The sequence below is a fragment of the Eptesicus fuscus genome, chromosome 22, assembly GCF_027574615.1.
Source record: "Eptesicus fuscus isolate TK198812 chromosome 22, DD_ASM_mEF_20220401, whole genome shotgun sequence".
Taxonomy (NCBI): Eukaryota; Metazoa; Chordata; class Mammalia; order Chiroptera; family Vespertilionidae; genus Eptesicus; species Eptesicus fuscus.
In genome coordinates, this window is record NC_072494.1 from 37,148,887 (window position 1) to 37,167,059 (window position 18,173).

General features: G+C 51.0%; 1 protein-coding gene across 3 annotated transcripts in view; it reads right to left on the minus strand.

The window, feature by feature from the left end:
* The window catches only part of ATP2B4 (ATPase plasma membrane Ca2+ transporting 4), a 97,663-nt gene extending 81,723 nt beyond the window's left edge, over positions 1 to 15,940 (minus strand). For all 3 annotated transcript variants that reach the window (XM_008154228.3, XM_008154227.3, XM_008154229.3), the window contains exon 1: positions 15,531 to 15,940. The gene's annotated coding sequence lies outside the window, so the exon portion shown is untranslated. The remainder of the gene's footprint in view (positions 1 to 15,530) is intronic.
* Between the last annotated feature and the right edge of the window lie 2,233 nt (positions 15,941 to 18,173).

The following is an 18,173-nucleotide window of genomic DNA, read 5'->3' on the forward strand; positions in this document are numbered from 1 at the left end:
GCCAGGCCGATGAAAGAAAAGAGAGAAGCTCTTGGAAGAAAAAAAAAAAAATCACAGGGCTAGCTCAGACGCCAGAATAAACTATAAAAAACAAGCCTAAGAAAAGTATACACCAGTTGGTGCTGGAGAAATCTTGAATAGTTTATGTACACATGGACAAAACTGTTTTTAAATTTTGTATTATTTTGAAACTTTGCCTCTCTGGCGTTGGGGCGCACGGGCCATCCCCTCTGGCTGTGAGGGCTCGCTAGTCTGGGCTGGCAGTGTGCTGACCTTCACAGGTTCCCTTCCCTACCCAAGACCCCCCCTTTTCGGTGAGGTTTCTGTGAGGCCTGTCAATGGTCTCTTTGGGGGCCATTTGGGAGAAAGAGAGACCAATAGTGCAACTGTTTTGATACTGAAAATTCACAAGTGTCCTTTTAAAATAAAGAACCAGTACCTCCAACCCTCAAAAAAAAAAAAAAAAAAAAGTATGCAACCCAGAAGGTATGAAAAGACAGAGGGGTAGGCAGGGGATGCTCTATCTGGGTAGGGTAGGAGACGGCAGAACTGCCAGGGCTCAGAGAGGATGAACCAGGGAGCTGAGTGGGAAACAGCTCTGACTTAAACTGGGCACGGGTGAGCTCCGGGGAGACAAGGGACACTGGGATGGCCTGCCCCGGGAGCTCTGAAGTGCAGCTGTTTACAGCAACAGGTGCCATGAGATGAGGCTGGACAAAAGAAAGAAGTGAAAGGGGAATTGGCACCATTGCCAAAGTTCCACCATGGAGCCCCAGCCCTCTCCCCACCTCCAAGCAGTGCCCACGCAGAGTTACACAGAGGCGGCCCCAGGGAGCCTCCCAAGCTCCCAGGGGGACCCAAGGAGGGGGAGGTGGGTGAAGGGGGGACAGCCGTCAGTCAAGGGCTCAAGTCCCTAAGCAAAGTCTCCCGGGCACTGACCACTGTGTCTTTACACAACCCAGTCACCAGCGTCCCAGGAAGATCCCCACAGTGTCTGCCGCCCAAGTGCCCTTGCCTTCACTCTTAGGAGGTTTATTTTTTTCCATTTTGAGTTTGCAAATTCAAATGCCTACTGGGACCAGACAGGCACAAATACAAGCAAAGCAGGCTGTGCGTCAGGGAGAGGAGGAGGCTGCGGCGAGCCAGAAGGCACAGGCTGGGCTGAGGGAGCGGCAGGGACAGTCCCTGCTGACCACTGCCCGGGGAAAGGCAGGCTGGTTCTGTCAGAGCTTCTGGTTTGTGAAAAGAAGAAATTTGGATTTCTACGTGAAATTTTATACCAGCTATAATTAATCTGCAGGGCTGTTTGGCTAGGAGGAGGCAGAGAATTTGAGAGTTGAAATGTCCTTGAAGTACATTTAGGCCAACGTATTCACTTTAAACATGAACAAATTGAAGCCCAGAAAGGTTCAGTGATTTCTCAAAAGTGATAAATGGTTCAAATCCCAGGCCCCTCACCTGCCAAGCTAGAGCTCATTCCTCCAGGCCACCTGCCTGTCACTAGCATGCCTTTGCACTTACTCAGGCATGAGGTGATGGAGTGCTGAACAGGGATGGTGACCCTGGGAAAGAAAAGGGTAAACTTTGCGGTGCTCTGCACTCTAGTTAAAGAAAAATGTCTATCTGCTTATTGTTATCCATCCATCCATCCATCCATCCATCCATCCATCCATCCATCCATCCATCCATCCATCGCTTATGGATGATCACTCTAAGAACCCAGGACTGTGCTAAACCCTGGTCATGCAGAGATGACGAAGGCACCACTTCTCCTTTCAAGGAGCTCACAGGCTGTGAGTGGGCTGGGCTGATGCCACAGCCAGAACTCACCAGTTGACACATCTTCATTAACCCTGCTGCCTCAAGGCCTGCTCACAGGAGCTCCCAGCTCATCGCCACGCCCTCGCTTCCTCTGAAAGCATCTCCCATCCCCGAGAAACTGCCAGGGGGCTGGAGAATTTCCCCCACCCCAAGAGAGCCTGGAGCACTTAGGTGATGGATCGGAAGCAGGAGCAAGAACAGGGACCCAACCCAGCCACTCAATGCCAAGCCCCTTCCAGGGAAGGCAAGTTCCGGTTCGTGCATTGCCTTGGCCAAGCTGTCCCTACAATTTCTGTGTGGGTGTGCGCTGGGGAGAGAGGAAGTCCCAGGCTGGGACTCCCCTGGCTGTGTGTCCAGTGGCCTGCTCAATTCCGATGGCAGCTGGTGGCTTCTCTTGGGGACAAAATAGTGATCACATCCTTGGGCCCCAGTTTCCATAATCAAGTGGAGCTCAGTCACCCAGTCCGGTTTTCTCCATCAACAGGAAACGTCCCTTCCCAGCAGTGGCTCTTACAGCATCTGCTCCTGGGGGAGGAATGCAGGGCAGGAACAAACAAGGCGAGGTGGGTGCAGCCCCGCACCTGCCACTCTGCCTTATCTTGCTGGGACTCTCGTTGCGCAAGCATCAAGCACAATCCCAGCGCTGGCACTGAGGACAGCCTGTCATGTGGAGATGATGGAGTCCCAGGGCCTCGGCAGGCCCTCTGCAGCAGGCTGGGGCTTCTGGGCCTTTCTGTCACTGGGGGATAAGAGACTATAACCCTCTGATAAAGGTGTCAAGCCAAAGGTTAGTAGAGAGTAGGTGGGCAGGTTTGTGCCAACATCCATGGAGAAGGAAAAGAGAAATGGAAGGATGGAAGAGGAAAAATAAAAATTCAACGAACACTTACTAGGGGCCAGGCCCCTTGGAACATGTATCACCCTTGATATTCATGTATTATCCTCATTTCCCAGAGAACATGGAGTCTTTGAGGTTAAGTAAGTTGTCCAGGGTCGTAGAGCTGGCCAGGCAGACTGGAACTCAGTTCCACTGACTCTCCCAAATCTGTGCTGTGATAGAAAACCATGCGGCTGGGATTGGGAAGGCTGACTGGGTGACACAGGGAATTGCGATAGAGAAAGGCACTGGGAGAGATTCAGCATTTGGTGAACTCTCACCCCTGGGGCTGACAATCCGGTGGAAATTGGTGGTTTGTTCCAGTGACAGAGGACCTTAGCATCCTGTTTCCTCGTCTCAGTAAGTGGGTGACCCAGTGTTAGGGATCTCTCCTTTCTCCTGCTCCCCTCACCGGCTGAGTGTCTATGTACAGGGTTCTAGGGCCGTACTTTCCTTGACTCCCCCACATTGAGGGACTGTGTCTAATGCACCCATCAGAGCTGACTGTGGGAGTTGAGTGGGATCAGAGGCACACCCACAGACACACCCCTCCATATTTCAGTGGCCCCTTTTCCAAGGCCTAGACTATTACTTTTTCTTCTCTGACCGTGGGAAGCCCAGGCGTACAGATGATACCAAAGCAAAACCCACTCAGAAATGTTCTCATTGACCATTTACTATGTGTCAGGGACTGTTACAGGTGCCCGGGGCAGAGCAGTGAACAAAAAGAATAAGATCCTTGCCCTCATGGAACGTATGTTCCAACAGGATCAAAGTGAAATAGTCTCTTTTCTTTTCTTTTCTTTCTTTCTTTTTTTTTTTTTTTAAAGAAAAAGCATGGATCTTAGTGTCAGAGAAGGCCTGGGTCAAATAACCAACCCTAACCAGTCAGATGACCTCTGGGCAAGCTACTTAACTCACCGAATGTTAGCTTTCTTATCTGTAAAACACAGACAATAACGTATTGTAGGGATGTTATAATGATTACAGATAATGCATATAAAATGCCTGGCATAGAGCAGGGTTCAAAATGGTAACCTATTTGCCAAGCCCACCTAAACCCACATATTCCAGGACAAATCACATGGCCTCTTATTTCTGCAACCAGGGCACCATCTCCATGATATCTTAGAGAGAGTCAGGTGAGGTGAAGAGCATACTTGGATTTGAATCCACCTAAGGTCAAGGAATTTCCCCCCTAGAAACACCTGCTCCCACCACAGGCCCTGATGAAGGGATAGGCCTACTCCCCACAGCAGGCCATAGGCAGCAGGGGTGCACAGTGGACCTGGCTGGAACCAGCATCTCCTAGCTTTTGGACTGACAGACTGAGTTAACTTACCCTGGAGAGGTAAGTGGGAAGGTCATATGAACTTGGCCACTGAACCTGCGGCTTGGTTAACCACAATGGGTGCTCACACGTGGATGAGGGGGCAGCGAAGGGGGGAGTCTTTGTGGCTCTGCAGATGGCACAGCCCACACAGGGACTGTGCTTCCCACACGTCTGTGATGGGTCTCTGTGACCTCCCAGTCAAGCCCCTTTTACTTTCACTTCTTTGAGTGGGTTTCTGTTCTTACAACCAGCTAATCTCCAAGACAAATCCTGTACCTGACTCAGAAGGTGGTTGTTGTGACATAATTTGAAAGCAGCTGGCATTTAGTTGACACGCAATAAATGCTGTTGAATCTCTCCCTTCTCTTGGCAAGCAGTCAGTCACTTAGCAATGGAAAGAGGAAATCCATATGTGGGCTGGAGCAGGGCAGGACCTCAGCCTGATGCTTTATGAACATCTTTACTAACCTGTAAAATGAAGACAACACTAGCGTTGACTTCATTATTTCCTAAGAATATTAAATGAGAAATCCAAATCTAATACCTAGCACATAATTAATGAATGTTCGTTAGCTCAGACAATCACACTGTGGTTATTATTATTTAAGATGCAACAAGTATTGTTGCAGGTCTTGATCTAGGTGAGGAGGGAAGACACGGTAAGAGCAGGCTCTGGAGTGGAGAGGGAGGCCTGGGGCTGGGCAGTGAAGAGAAGGGCCGGAAATGACGTGCTAGCACACAGACCTAGTATGTCAGCATTCATGCAGCGCTCCGCCCCCCAGGTCTCATGGTCTATCAGGACACTCTATAGGGTACAGAATGGAAGGTGATTATTATACACATTTTATAGATGGGGAAACTGAGGCTCAATAAAAGTGTGAATAATATGTACCAACCAAATCGAAGTCCACTCTTTTATCCTGTAATACTACACCGCCTCTGGAAAGGAGGGCAAGGGGCCAACATAAGAAGTAAGGATTAAAAGAGAAACTGAGGGTTTCATTCCAAGGTTCCATTCAGATCCCTTCTGGGCATCCCAGCAGACTCAGAGGCCCCAAAATAGAAGCAGGGGGGTCAAAATCAGGTAACACTGGGGTGCCACCCCAGGGAAAGATATACCGGACTAGCTGAACACCCGGCTTCAGCACCAGCGCCAGGCCCTGGCCCGGGAGAAGCCTGGCTCTGGCAAAGGGCAAGGGCAAGTCCTTCCTTCACCACCAGGCCACAACCTAAGGGTTACCCTGCAGTGGTCTCCAAGGCCCCTCCAGTTCAACTGAGTATGGAGTCAAGGCCTTCTATTCCTGAAGTCAGGGTTCAAGTGTTCTCTAGGGACACAAGTGCAAGTTCCTTAGAACACTGCTCCCGTCGGGGCCTGCTGCACGCCCCAGGCTCAGGACACTCATCCTGCGGCCGAAAGTAGGCATTCTTAGCCACTCCCTGCCTCCTGGACACCACGTCTCCCCAAAGCCTAGCACAGCGCCTGCCATGCAGTTTGAATCCACGTCCATGTTTGTTGAATAAACAAATGAGCCAGCGAATGAGTGACAGGTTGGCTCTGGCACTACAATCAGCCTGTGTTGTCACATGATAGCAACCTCGCTCTGCTGACTCTCAGCCCCCAAATCAGGGCTCCACAGCCACCCGGGCTTAGTCAGCTGCCGAGGAAGAAATTGGTCAGAGTGCTTCCCCTCCATACTTCCTCTGACCTTTCAGAGAAGCCACACCTGGGAAAGCGCAGGGGCAAGGGTGCCCAGGCAGGAGGAAGGCCCTGCCCGGCCTCCCCACGACCTCTGCACCCTCTCACGACTCTGCTTCTCCGGCTCAGGGCTCCCTGCCTGAGCGGGGCTGCGGAAGGGTCAGGAGGAGAAACGCAGCTCCCTTGGGAGCCGCACTGGGATGAGGGTGGTGCCGGGAGAGTTTCTCCTCTGCATCTTCTCGCGTGCTAATGACCTTAATTGTTAATAATAGCAGCAACAACCCCGGCACAGAACTTATGGTTTCTAGCATCTTTCTACCCAAGTGCTTCTGGCACATGACCTCACGCCACGCAGCATCCTTGCAGGGGCTGGAATGGCTCTCCCTCTGACATGGGTAGAGAAATTGGGGACCGAGGAGGTTTGTCGTTTATCTAGGTCACACAGTGATACACTGATGGGGGCGGGGGCCCACTCACAGGCCCACTCCAGCTCTGGCTCAGGCTCAACCCAGTCTGGTGGCCTTGGGCAGCTCTCTAGGTTTCAGTTTTCTCACTTACAAAAGAGGGAAATTGGACCATTTCTTCAACTCTATCCATCTCAAATGCTCTAAACACGCCCCGCCGCCCCAATCCCTGCACCCAGCCCAAAGTCTGGTGTCTGACATCCTCTGTACCAAGGTCTGGATGCAGCTGCACCTGTTCCAGCATCCTAACAGAATGTCCTACGATGCCTCCCACAACGGAGGCTGTATTACACACGGCGGGGAGGAAACATCCAGATATCACCCTAAGGGTCCATGAGCACCAGGAGAGCAGACAGAAAGCAGGCCGCTGAGGCCAGACGCCATCCTGCCCTGGACACCGGTGCTGGCTCAAAGACGGGGTGGTCCAGTGGGGGGTGCGGGTGGGAGGGAGACAGCCTCCCTCACCTGCCAGAGCATCCGACTCTCCATGATGCTGAGTGTCCTCGACCAGATGCAGCAGCACAGCCCTTGCTCCCAACCCCCCTCCCCTCCCCCATCCTCTTCTCCATCAAATCTGTCCTCTCTCCTCATTCATATCCTCTTTGGCAAGCACCTGCTCCAAGGATGACTTCCAGGTGAGCCCTGCCAAATTCTGGTCTCCCCATTCCCACAACACCCCTTGGCTCCCAGCATCATGTGTCCCTGTGCCAGATGAGGCCTGAAGGGTGTGTCCCTGCTCTAGTCTGCCACGAGACAGGGGGAAGAGTAGGATGAATATTTTCTACTGCCTCCTTTCTTAGGTTCCTCCATCCTCAGCTCCTAAAATACGAAGCAGGGCATTGAGGGCACTCGAATAGTGGACTCCGAATGGACAGCACTCTCCTCTCTACCCACGGGCAGCAGCTCTGGCCAGTGACCAGAAAGGCTAATGCTGGGCTCTCAACCAGAGTCTGGACAAGGGCTCCGCCAATGTGTCTACTTCCAGGGCCAAGAGAGGGAAGGCAGACTGGCCTAGCAGCTGGAGACTTTACCCATTTTTTTTTTTTCTTTTCCAAACCCAACCCACATTTCAGATGAAAACCTTCTCTCGGCATCCCATAGCAATGCCTGGTCCCTGGTTCCCAGTGTCTAATCATATCAATATCAGATCGAAGCATATTCAGCTGTCTTTTGTGGGTCAAAAGTGGTTGCATGTTGGCAATTTCACCTGGCTGGACCTAGTGGCTATTTGGGAATCATGATCCCTAGGAGACAGGGAGCACGCTGAAGGCTGGGATCTCGGGATCTCCAGCCAATCTTTGTGTTTCTGGCTTAGGACACCGTGGAGTTGTGGCCACGGAAGCTACCGAGTAGGCACTTCTCAGCTGAACTTCCGGGCAGGTGAGATGGGGAGTATTAGTACACGCCCTGCCCTTAAACCTCCAGGGTGGCTGCCCACAGGCAGAACCTCTCAGCTCTCCGTTGGTCATCCCCAGCGGAAAGATGGAACTTAACTACAGGCTGTTAGATGGTGCTGGACTCTATGACAACAGGGTGTGGCTTAGGCACCGAGAGCACGGCCTCTTTGCAGAAAAGCGGAGCCTTGAATCAGAAATGCCTGTTGTCCAAGCTCCGCTTCATCAGCTGCCCGGGTCTGGGTCACACCGCAGCCCAGATCACCAGTTTCCGGACTCCCAGTCCCGTGCTCTTCTGGCAGTCCTGGCAGCACCGGGGAACAAACTCCTCCCTGTCTGCCCCCTTCCAACTTCCTGGCTCCCACTTTTTCAGGCTCCCTAGGCAAGACAGAAGGGGGATTGACGAAAGGATCAATAATAGCCCTCTCCTACATGAAAAGAGCCTGAGTCACGCCAGGCCTGGCCCCAGGGTTTCCAGGGAGAGGAGAAAGAGAGAGATGAGCAGTCCTGGAAACCTGAGCTCTCTCCAGAGCTGGGCTGAGGGGGTGGGGGCAGCATGGTGATTTGGGTCACAGACAGTGCAAGTCTTTAGGTCTTGCTTAACCCAGGCTGGAAATATCAGGGCAGGCACAGCTGGGTTCTCTCCAAATCTCTCAATTATCGAATTCAGAAAGGATGTCTCTGATGGATTCCTTGGGAGACCCCTCCTCAAAAGGCAAGGCGAGTGATTCTGGAAGCCCTCTCTGTGCCTAGGCTTCCTCAGCTGGCCCATGGGATGGGAGGAGGTGGGGGTGGGGCGGGGGGAGAATGCCTGCTCCCACTTGGTGCCCAGGGGCCCAGCTGGCCCACCCATTGTGCCCAGCTGCTTCCCATCTGGGAGGAAAAGCCTGGTGTTGGCAGCAGTGAGGGTGAGAGGGAAGACTCCCAGAGGGAAATCACATTGTCAGGACATCCCTTGTGTGTGCCAGGTGGGGCTGAGGGAGCTTAGCTGGCCAGGAGTTTGGGGGATGAGTGAGAGGAGTCTAGGAATGTAGGAGGAGTCCTTCTTGACATTGACTTCTCTCCCCAACTTAGTGTTAGGGAAAATTTCAAACCTGAAACATTGGAAACATAGTACAATAAACAACTCAGACCCTTCACTTCGACCCACCAATTGTTAACATTTTGTATGCTTTCTCTTCATGTACACACACACACACACACACACACACACACACACACACTGTTTTCGAAAAATCACTTGCAGATACTTTGCCCCTGATACTTTTGCATATTCTCTAAGGACAGTCTCCCACAAAACCACCATCATTACCATGATCACATCTTAAAAATTTAACAATAATTACATGCTACCTAATATCTATATGAAAAATTTCCCAGGTGTCCAGGGTGTCTTTTACGGCCTTTTGTGTGTGTGTGTGTGTGTGTGTGTGTGTGTGTCCCAGAATCCAATTAAGGTTTATGCAATGTATTTGGCTATAACGTCTCTTTAGCTTCTTTAAATCTAGACCAGTTTCTGTCTCCTCACCCTCTCTCCATAACACAATTTTAATGTGTTTTTATGACATCTACTTCCCTGAAATCTTGGTCAGTTGTCATGTAAAATGGCTCACAATCTAGATTTTTCTTTTGTCTCCTCATAATTAGATTCAGGACAAACATTTTTGACATGAACATGGGTGATGTGGTTGGAATTCTTCTAGCATATCAAGAGGAATTAATGCCAGGTGATCCCACTAACACTGTCTGGTTACTTGGTTAAGGTGGATAGCGCTGACTCTCGGTAAAGATGGGTTTTTCCTTTGTAAGAAGTAATCCACGAGGTGATACACTGAGACCAACCTTGTTCTCAATGGGCTTAGCATCCATGAGTAAGCCTAGCCTGAGTCAGCTATTATATTGGGGGCTGCAAACTGGTTACATTTCAAATTCTGCCATTACTTCTACATTTCATCAGCTGGCATTTATTTGTGAAGAGTTTTCCCTCCCTGCTCCACTTTAACTGACAGAACAGACACATGGAATCTTTTAGTCTGTGTCTTGCAGTCTATTAATGCTATTCTTTTTGATGCTCAATACGTCCCAAATTGGCGCCGTGGGAGCCCCTTGAAGCCAGCTCCCATGTCCGTTTGTCATGAGCATGCTCTAGCTCTCTGCATAACACGACTCACTTGTAGTTTCCCAGTCCCAGACCTGAAGTCAGCCATTTCTCCAGGAGCACTACTTTCTGTCACTGGGCAGTGGTGCTTAGGAATGAAAACTGGGCATGAGGTGTGTTCAGTGCTACTGTGCGCCTTCCTTCCACACTCTCCCAGTGGACAGACCGAGGGGAGACACAGAGAAACACAGGGCTCTTCCCCATTTTCCCCAGTCCATATTTTTGTCTCTCTTCTTCCATAGTGAAACCCTACTTTTCAGTAATATCAGTAGTTACTCACTTGATCTATCCCTACAATAAACAAAAAAGTTTCCAATTTATGACATCAATGACATGGCCAATAACATACCTACAAAGTAAAGTTTAACCCTTTGCACTCGCTTGCTTTTTTCTCGATTCCTTTATTCTACTCGGGATTTAATGCTAACCATGTCGAGTCACACTCAACATCCGAGTGCAAAAGGTTAAGATTTTTTTTCCCCCAGTTCTTTCTATCCTTGGAATACATATTCTATTAAGGATATAGAGTCAGGACTAAAAAAATTAAACTAAAAAATTACTTGCATTACTTCTTTTCTTGTAATCAAGTTGATATACAGTTAAGTTCATTGCCTCTGTGTGGTCAGCTTTAGGGTTTGTTTTTTTTTCTTTCTTTGGATCTAATTTAATTTGTGAATATGTAAAATATTTACCTGGTTCAAAAATCAAAATTGCCTGGCCCGGCCGGTGTGGCTCAGTGATTGAGTGTCGACCTATGAACCAGGAGGTCATGGTTTGATTCCCAGTCAAGGTACATGCCCAGGTTTCAAGGCAGCTGATCAATGATTCTCTCTCATCACTGATGTTTCTATCTCTCTCTCCCTCTCCTTTCCTCTCTGAAATATATAAATATATATATATTTAAAAAATAAAAACTGCCTAAAAAGGTGTAATCAGTAAACCTTTACTTCCATTCCTCTCTCCTTTACCTTGTTCCCACTCACTCCATATAGGTAACCATTTTAATTAATTTCTGGTTTGTTTTTCCTGTGTGTGTGTGTATGTGTGTGTGGGTGTGTGTGTGCATGAGTGTGTGTGCGTGAGTGTGCATGTATGTCTGCAAAAAAGTATTTCCGCCGCTTTCTCAACCCAAAGGTGTCATACTACATGCATTCTTTTGCATCTTGCTTTTTTCATTTAATAACTCATCCTAGAAATGATATGTAAGTTCATAGGGCTCCTTCCTATTCCTTGTTTTTGGCTTCATAGTTCTCTACTACATGGATGTCCTGTTGTTCCCTCAACCAGTCCATTAAAGACGGGCATTGGGTAGTGTCCAATGATTTCCTATCCTATTACAAATATGCCTCAGAAGACCACCGTGTGCTATGTACTTTATAACTGTGAATGTGCATTTTTCTGGATAAATTCCTAGAAGTTGGACTGCTGGGTAAATGCTTATGTTGTTTTGTTAGATATTGCTAATTTCTCCTCCACAGGAGTTTTACTGGTTTGTACACCTGGCATTGATTTAAAATCTAGGAGGTGTTCTGAGCTGAGAGTTTCTCTGAGCCAACCTGAGAGTCTTTAACCTTCCCACCAATAACACACTACCCCAAGCTCCCTCTGCCCTGCAGAAGGCAAGAGCAAAGGTCTCTGATTCCATCCCAGTTCATCCTTATGAATTTCTGTACTTCGTTTGGAAAAGCAGAGCAGAAAGAAGGGATGAGGCTGAGGGGTGAGGAGAGGCAAGAGAGCAGGGGACCTGCGCCCCATGACGTCTATGTTCTTACCTCCCTGTTCTTGCCTTTGGCCCCTCCACTATCCCCCAACACAAATGGCCTTCGACAGCTCCTCCCCGGACTGGGCTCTGGTTTCTAACTAGATCCTGCCTGGTTTCCCTCCTCAATCCACCTTCACGTGGGCCGATCACAGAGGACTGGGGCAGGGTGGAGGCAGAAGTCTAAAGTCCCTGTTACCTCTGTTTTAACACGTGCAGAGGAGATAAGTCAGTGGAACAAGAATGGCTCATACAAAGGAAAAATCAGACAGAGAGATGCTGGGACAGGAAGCTGAGCCCAAAACATTCCACACAAGCCCCTGGGACTCCAGCCCCAGCACCTGCTTTATTGCTATGGCCACTCTACAGAAAGGGGAAATGAGTGGGGGAAAGGATGCCCTCCCAGTTTGAGGGGGCCCAGGAGTTCTGCTTCCTTGTGACCCAGAAGCCTTGCCTTTCTCCCCCCTCCCCCCCTTCTCACCCCTACCACCAAATAGCAATTGGGGAGGACAGGAATCAATGCATATCTGAGGAGCAGGGAACTGAAGGGAGCCCTGGCTAAGGGGTAGGCTCAGGGGAAGAGGTCAGAGGGTAGGAAGAATTCCCCCAGGGAAGCCAGTGAGGCCCAGGGTAGGGCATTCCTCTTCAAGGTCAAATCAAACACCTGGGTCACCCTAAGCCAAACACGCTTGGGGACCAAGAATGAGCACCTTCCTTTCCTTCCTGCAAAGCTTGGCGGATCTGGAATGCCCTGGACAGGGCTTATCCATGTCCTTGGGTGCTGGGCAAGGACAGGAGCCTAGAATACGCGAGAAAAGGGCCCATGGAGGTTACTGAGAGAAGCTAAATTCTTGAGTAGGAGGCAGTTTGCTGTGGAATGCTTGAATCGCTGACAGGTGGCAGCTGGCTCAGTGCTGGGTCAGCCCAGGCCCTTTCCTCTCAAGACCCTCCAGTGTGTGAGAGTGGGGAACACTAAGGCTCCCCATACCCTTGCTTAGGAACTTCACCTCCCCACCCCACCGCCACACCACCTTACTTCTTCCAGCACTCACACCAAGAGAAAACTCTTTTTAAAAAAAAAATTTTTTTTTTTAAATATATTTTTATTGATTTCAGAAAGGAAATCAAGAGATAGAAACATCAATGATGAGAGAGAATCATTGATCGGTTGCCTCCTGCATGCCCCCTACTGGGGATCAAGCCCACAACCCAGGCATGTGCCCTTGACTGGAATTGAACCTGGAACCCTGCAGTCTGCAGGCCAACGCTCTATCCACTGAGCCAAACCAGCCAGGGCTAAGGGAAAACTCTTAACTGCTCTACTTTGGCCCTCCCATTTTGACTTTCTTTTGACACCAAAGACCATAGAAATCTGACTAATCTGACTCAGCCACTTCCTCCCACTATTACTGTGGAAGCATCTGCCTGGGTGAGGTTGATTCCCAGGCTCCCCCCAAAATGCTACTTGCTTCTTCCAACAAACATTGACCAAGCGCTTTTTGCGCTTTTTACGCTTGGGCACTGTGCTAGGTGCGGGGAGTCCCTGAGGCTACGGGAGCTGTGCTCCATCGACTTGACCTTGAATTTAGCCTGGGACACGGGGGTGGACACTGTAAGGGGAAAGGACTGAGGCTCCCTCCTCGGCGGCTCGGAGCACCTTCGGCACCGAGAACTCGGATCTAGGCAGAGCCGGGGGCGGAGCCGAGGCGCGCGGGAGCCGGCAGCGGTGCAGGCGGGCGCAGAGCCGCCAGGGAGGGGCAGCAGGTTCGCAGCGAACAGGATCCAGCCCCGCAGCCCCGGACCCACTGCTCAAGGCTGCGGGGGAGCAGGGGCCTCAGAGCACGCTCAATAGAGACCCCTCCCCAAACCAACCAGGATCTACCCCTCGTCAGAGGACTGAAAACAGGAAGGTGGGCTGCGGGAATGGTGGGATTATGCCCAAGAGGGAAGGGCGTGGGGGGTGGGGAGCGTCATGATTTAGGGGGTGTACCTTGGCAAGATGGTGGCAGAGAGGATAGGGCTCCCGTGCAGGAGCAAAGAAATGGACCCCCACCCTCTTCCTGCAGCACAAGGGCTTGGATCCTATCTTGGATCCCCTGCCCAACGGGGAAGCCCTCCTTCCCTCTGGATGAGGGAACAGCTGTTCAGCTTTGGGGGGGCCGTCAGGTCAACCATCCAACACCTCAAAATGAAAACTGGCTCCTATTGTTTCCTGGCCCCCATGTAAGCTCTCCTCCCAGTCCCTTCTCTCCAGTTCCTAAGCTCGTTTTAACTAACACTCCTCCAACCAAACTAGCTGGGGCGGGGGGCAGCTGCTTCCTCTCCCCCGGCCTGACCCCCCACACGTGTGTGGGCTTCACGTCCAGCCAACGAGGGAGCCACCGCCTCTTCCTGCCTCCTCCTCCTCCTCCTCCCAGACCTTCCCCACCTAGTCCCTGCTGACCCCCAGGCCCCTCTCCACGGCCCCTCCCCAGGGCCAGTCCCGGCCAAGGAAGACCCCCGTCTCTTCCCTTCTTCCAGGCAAAGAGGGCTCGGAGCTCAGGGGGGCTGGAGGGGCAGCTTTGGGAGGGGCTCAAGGAGGGCAGGGAGGACCCTAGGAGCGGTGGATAAAATAAAAAATAAATAAGAAAACAGCAGAGGATCTCCACCCAGAGGAGGAGGTGGCGCAGCAGAATGGATTTCGCTTCCCCTCCCCCCCCCCCCAAACAGGCGTCAGTTGAGGGCCAGTGAATTTCTTCATCTGACATCCCCCCCCCCACCCCCAAAACAGGCCAACCGGCGCCGACGTCGCGTCTGCAAGTTATTGTAAGTCCAGCAGGAATGCCCGGGAGGGAGCTGCCTCCGGCCAGCAGCGTGCCCACTCGCTCCCAGGAGGTGGCCGGCCCCTCCCGCGCCCTCCACACCCAGCCGAGGAGAGCGCTGGGTCCTCCAAAGAGATGGAGGCGTGTGAGGCCGGACTCACTCCGGGGAGGATGCCAGTCAGCCTCCTCCACCCCAAGAGCCAGCCAAGAATGTGAGCGAGCGTGTGTGGAAGGGAGGGCGGGAGGGGGGACAATCCAGCCTTAATTTCTCCCTCTTCAGCCCCAAGTCACTCAGGGACACTCCTCCCAAAGGCGCCTGCGACCAGACCCCCCACCGCGGAGCACCCACCAGCCCCCCTTCACCAGCCTGGAAATTGCAAACTTTCCAACGTCCCCTCCTCCCCTTTCTTCCCTCGGGGACCCGGGCTGCACGGGGCGTTGCCCTCGGAGACACTCGCACAGTTGGTTCCTGACTCTCCGCACACAGTCAAACAACAGCGGGCAGGGAACGCTCAGCTTTTCCACGGCTAATTATAGACGTGAAAGTCTGAGGATGTTTTGCAAGTGGCAGGGAGAAACTGCCGGGGTTTCACCCCAAAGCCAGACATTTAATGTGTGCACCCCTTCCTCACCCAGCTTCTCCCAGCTACCGCCCCCCATCTCCCGTGAGCCCATCTCCCATCCCCACAGCAGCCCCTCCTTCTTGTTGCAGATTTCTTACTCCGTTCTTTTTTTTTTTTTTTCTTTTTTTCTTTTTTCCATCTCTCTTTGGGGCTTTCGAGAAAGGGAACAGACGCGGAAAATATTTTTGCAAGTTTTCCATTCAGCGGCTCATTCCCAAGCCGAGGGGGAGGGGGAGGGGGAGGGGGAGGGCAGGAGCAGATGGGGGCAATGAACTGTTTTTTCCAAAAGCTCCATTTGGGTGTGAAAAAGACAATCCCTCCATTTCCCTACCCCCACGGCCCAGGGATGACAAAAACTAGGAAAATTAAAAATAAGTCACTTGTTTGATTAGACGATTTCTCAGAACTGAGTCTAGGAAGGAAATACAGTATTTGACAAATCTGTACACACACACACACACACACACACACACACACACACACACACCAAACCCAGTAACAAGAAATACGCCAGGAACAGGGAATTCAGGGAGTTTTAGAAGCCAGTGAGAGGAAAGAAACAAAGTTTGCACATCGCGAGTCAATTCATTCTCTGCAAGCCTACCTCTCTTTCTTTCTAGCAAAGATCCAGGCTTCTGCAAGCAGGGCTCTCCCTCCGGGTTTCCATGGACAGGGCAGGGAGGGGGTGACCCCTGGTCTCCCCAACGAGCAGCCACGCTAGAGATGCCGGCTGGCGCTCTCGCCTTCTTTTGGCCGCGGCCAGGGAGCGGGCCGGTCTCCGCCGCCGGCCCTCCCGCGGGGAAGGACCTCAGGTTCCTGGAAGCAAATGCTGCGGGGGAGCTGGGCGGGTGCCTCCGGTCCTGCTTTCCTCGGAAGGATGGTTCCCCAGGAAGTTCGTGCCTTCCCCTTCGATCCCCAGCTTGGATGGTCTCAACAGCAGAGCTTTCTGAAGAAAATGCTTGTCATGGCAACAGCTTCGGCCAACTCGGACCGACTCCAGTCCGCCCGCTCTCCCCAGCGGCGCGGGAGGAGAAGGGGCGGAGCGCGAGCCGCGAGGGAGGCGGGGCTTGGCGCGGGGCCAGCCGCGCTCCGCCGTTAAGGTGGCCCGGCCGTGAGCCGCGCTGCTTCCTGGTCCGTCTTAAGGGGGACTGGGGGAAAGGAAGGGGAGGAATCCTTCCTCCCGGGGGGTGTTCTCCCCGCCCGGGCTCTCTCGCTTGTGGAAAGGAAAGTAGGTGGGGTGGAGGTGGGGCGTGGATGTGGGTAGCAGTGTTCAAACCGTTGCTGGGTGGAGGGAAAAAAGGAAGCTTCTGCAGGCGGTTGGCTTCCTGCAGCTCCTAGGGGCCCCTCAACCTCTTACTCACTGAGACACAGGAACCAGAAACCCGAGGTGTTTGTGTAAACTTGTACCATCTCCTCTCACCCTCTGCCCCAGTCTGAATAGGGGGCTCAATGGAGAAGGAAAAGGAATTGCTTGGGATGCGCGCGCACACACTCACACGAATGCACACGCCTCGTACACAGTCCTCACCCAGATTTCACACACACAGTCCTGGGTCACATGTTGCTCCCTCTTGCCTCTGTACCGCCGAGAGGCACCTCCATAGTGCATGATACCAGCTGCCTATTTTTGAGACCTGCTATGTGTAGTCTGTGGCACCAAAAGCTTTGCATGTAGGTTTTCCTTTCTAATACTCATGGCAATCTTAAAAGGTACTTATTATTACCCTTATTTCAGAGGTAAGAAAATTGAGGGGTCAGTGACTGGCCCAAGGTTACACATCTGGATGAACCAAAATGCAAGGCCAAGTCAGACGGACTCCAAGGCTTCCTGTACTTTTCCGCACCTGTATCAAACTCCAGCACACGTTTCCATTTTAATCTGTACACAGTCAGATGTCGCGCACACTTATGCACAGCCTATAAACTGTTAATCACCCCCCCGCAGCCACACACCTACCAGCACTGTACAACAGTGCCACCCATAGATTTTGCCTAGAACCTTATGGCTTTCAAGTACAAACATGCACCATAACTGGTTCACACACCACGTCTTCATTGACTGAGCTGTTCCCACACCTACTTTCAGCACACACACTCCCTCATATTCATATGCTTCTATGGAAGGCAGGTTAGAGTTGCAAACTGCTGTGAAGAAAGTGACTCACCACAACTTCAGGGTTTTGAGAAGAGGCCTCTTTGATCCTCCCAGCTTAAGCCAACTTTTCACACCGGGAGGGTCCTCCTTTGCCATCTGTCCTTCCTGCCCCAGGTCAGAGAACCACATGCACAGTGAGAAACAGAATTGTGAATTACTAGTAGACCCTGGCCCTGGTTTCCCTCTGCCCCTGAGCACCCTTCCCAACTTCCTAACATTTGGGTCCTTTCTGTTCTCTCTTAACTTCCCTATCCTCCTATTTTTCAACAACTCATCAACATCCTATTGCTGAGCTAGGGAAAGTTAAACAGACAAAAGTGAAATAACTTATTAAAATATTGTTCCCTAAAGCAAGGTATATTTATCTGAATAGACTTAAACAGTTAAAAAATATTTCCTACTTTTAAATTACAGTTGACATGCACTCTTATTTAGTTTCAGTCATACAAGCCATTAGACATTTATTTAACGTACAAACTGATCTAGTACTCATCTGACAACATACATAGTTATAACAATATTACTGACTATATTCCCTATGCTGTACTTTACTATATTCCTTTTGCTGTCCCATGACTATTCTGTAATGACCAATTTGTACTTCTTTGAAAAAAATTTTTAAATGCTTTTATTGATTTTTAGAGGGAGAGAAAGTAGGGGGGGGGGGAGAAAGAGAGAAACCTCAGTGTGAGAAAGAAACATTGATCAGTAGCCTCCAGTATGTACTCCCATCAGGGATTGAACCTGCAACCTGGGTATGTGCCCTGACTTGGAATCGAACCTGCGACCTTTTTGTACACAGGACGATGCTCAACCAACTGAACCACACTGGCCAAGGCCGATTTGTGCTTCTTAATCCCTTCACCCTTTTCACCCATCCTCTCCCCCAGAACTCCTCCCATCTGGTAACTGGCCAAATGTTCTCTGTATCTATGAGTCTGTTTCTGGTTTGCTTGTTGGTTTGTTTTGTTTTTTTAGATTCCACATATAAGTGAAATCATGTGGCATTTGTCTTTCTCCATCTGACTTAGTTTACTCAGCACAATACCCTTTAGGACCATCCATGTTGTTGCAGATGGCAAGATGTCATTC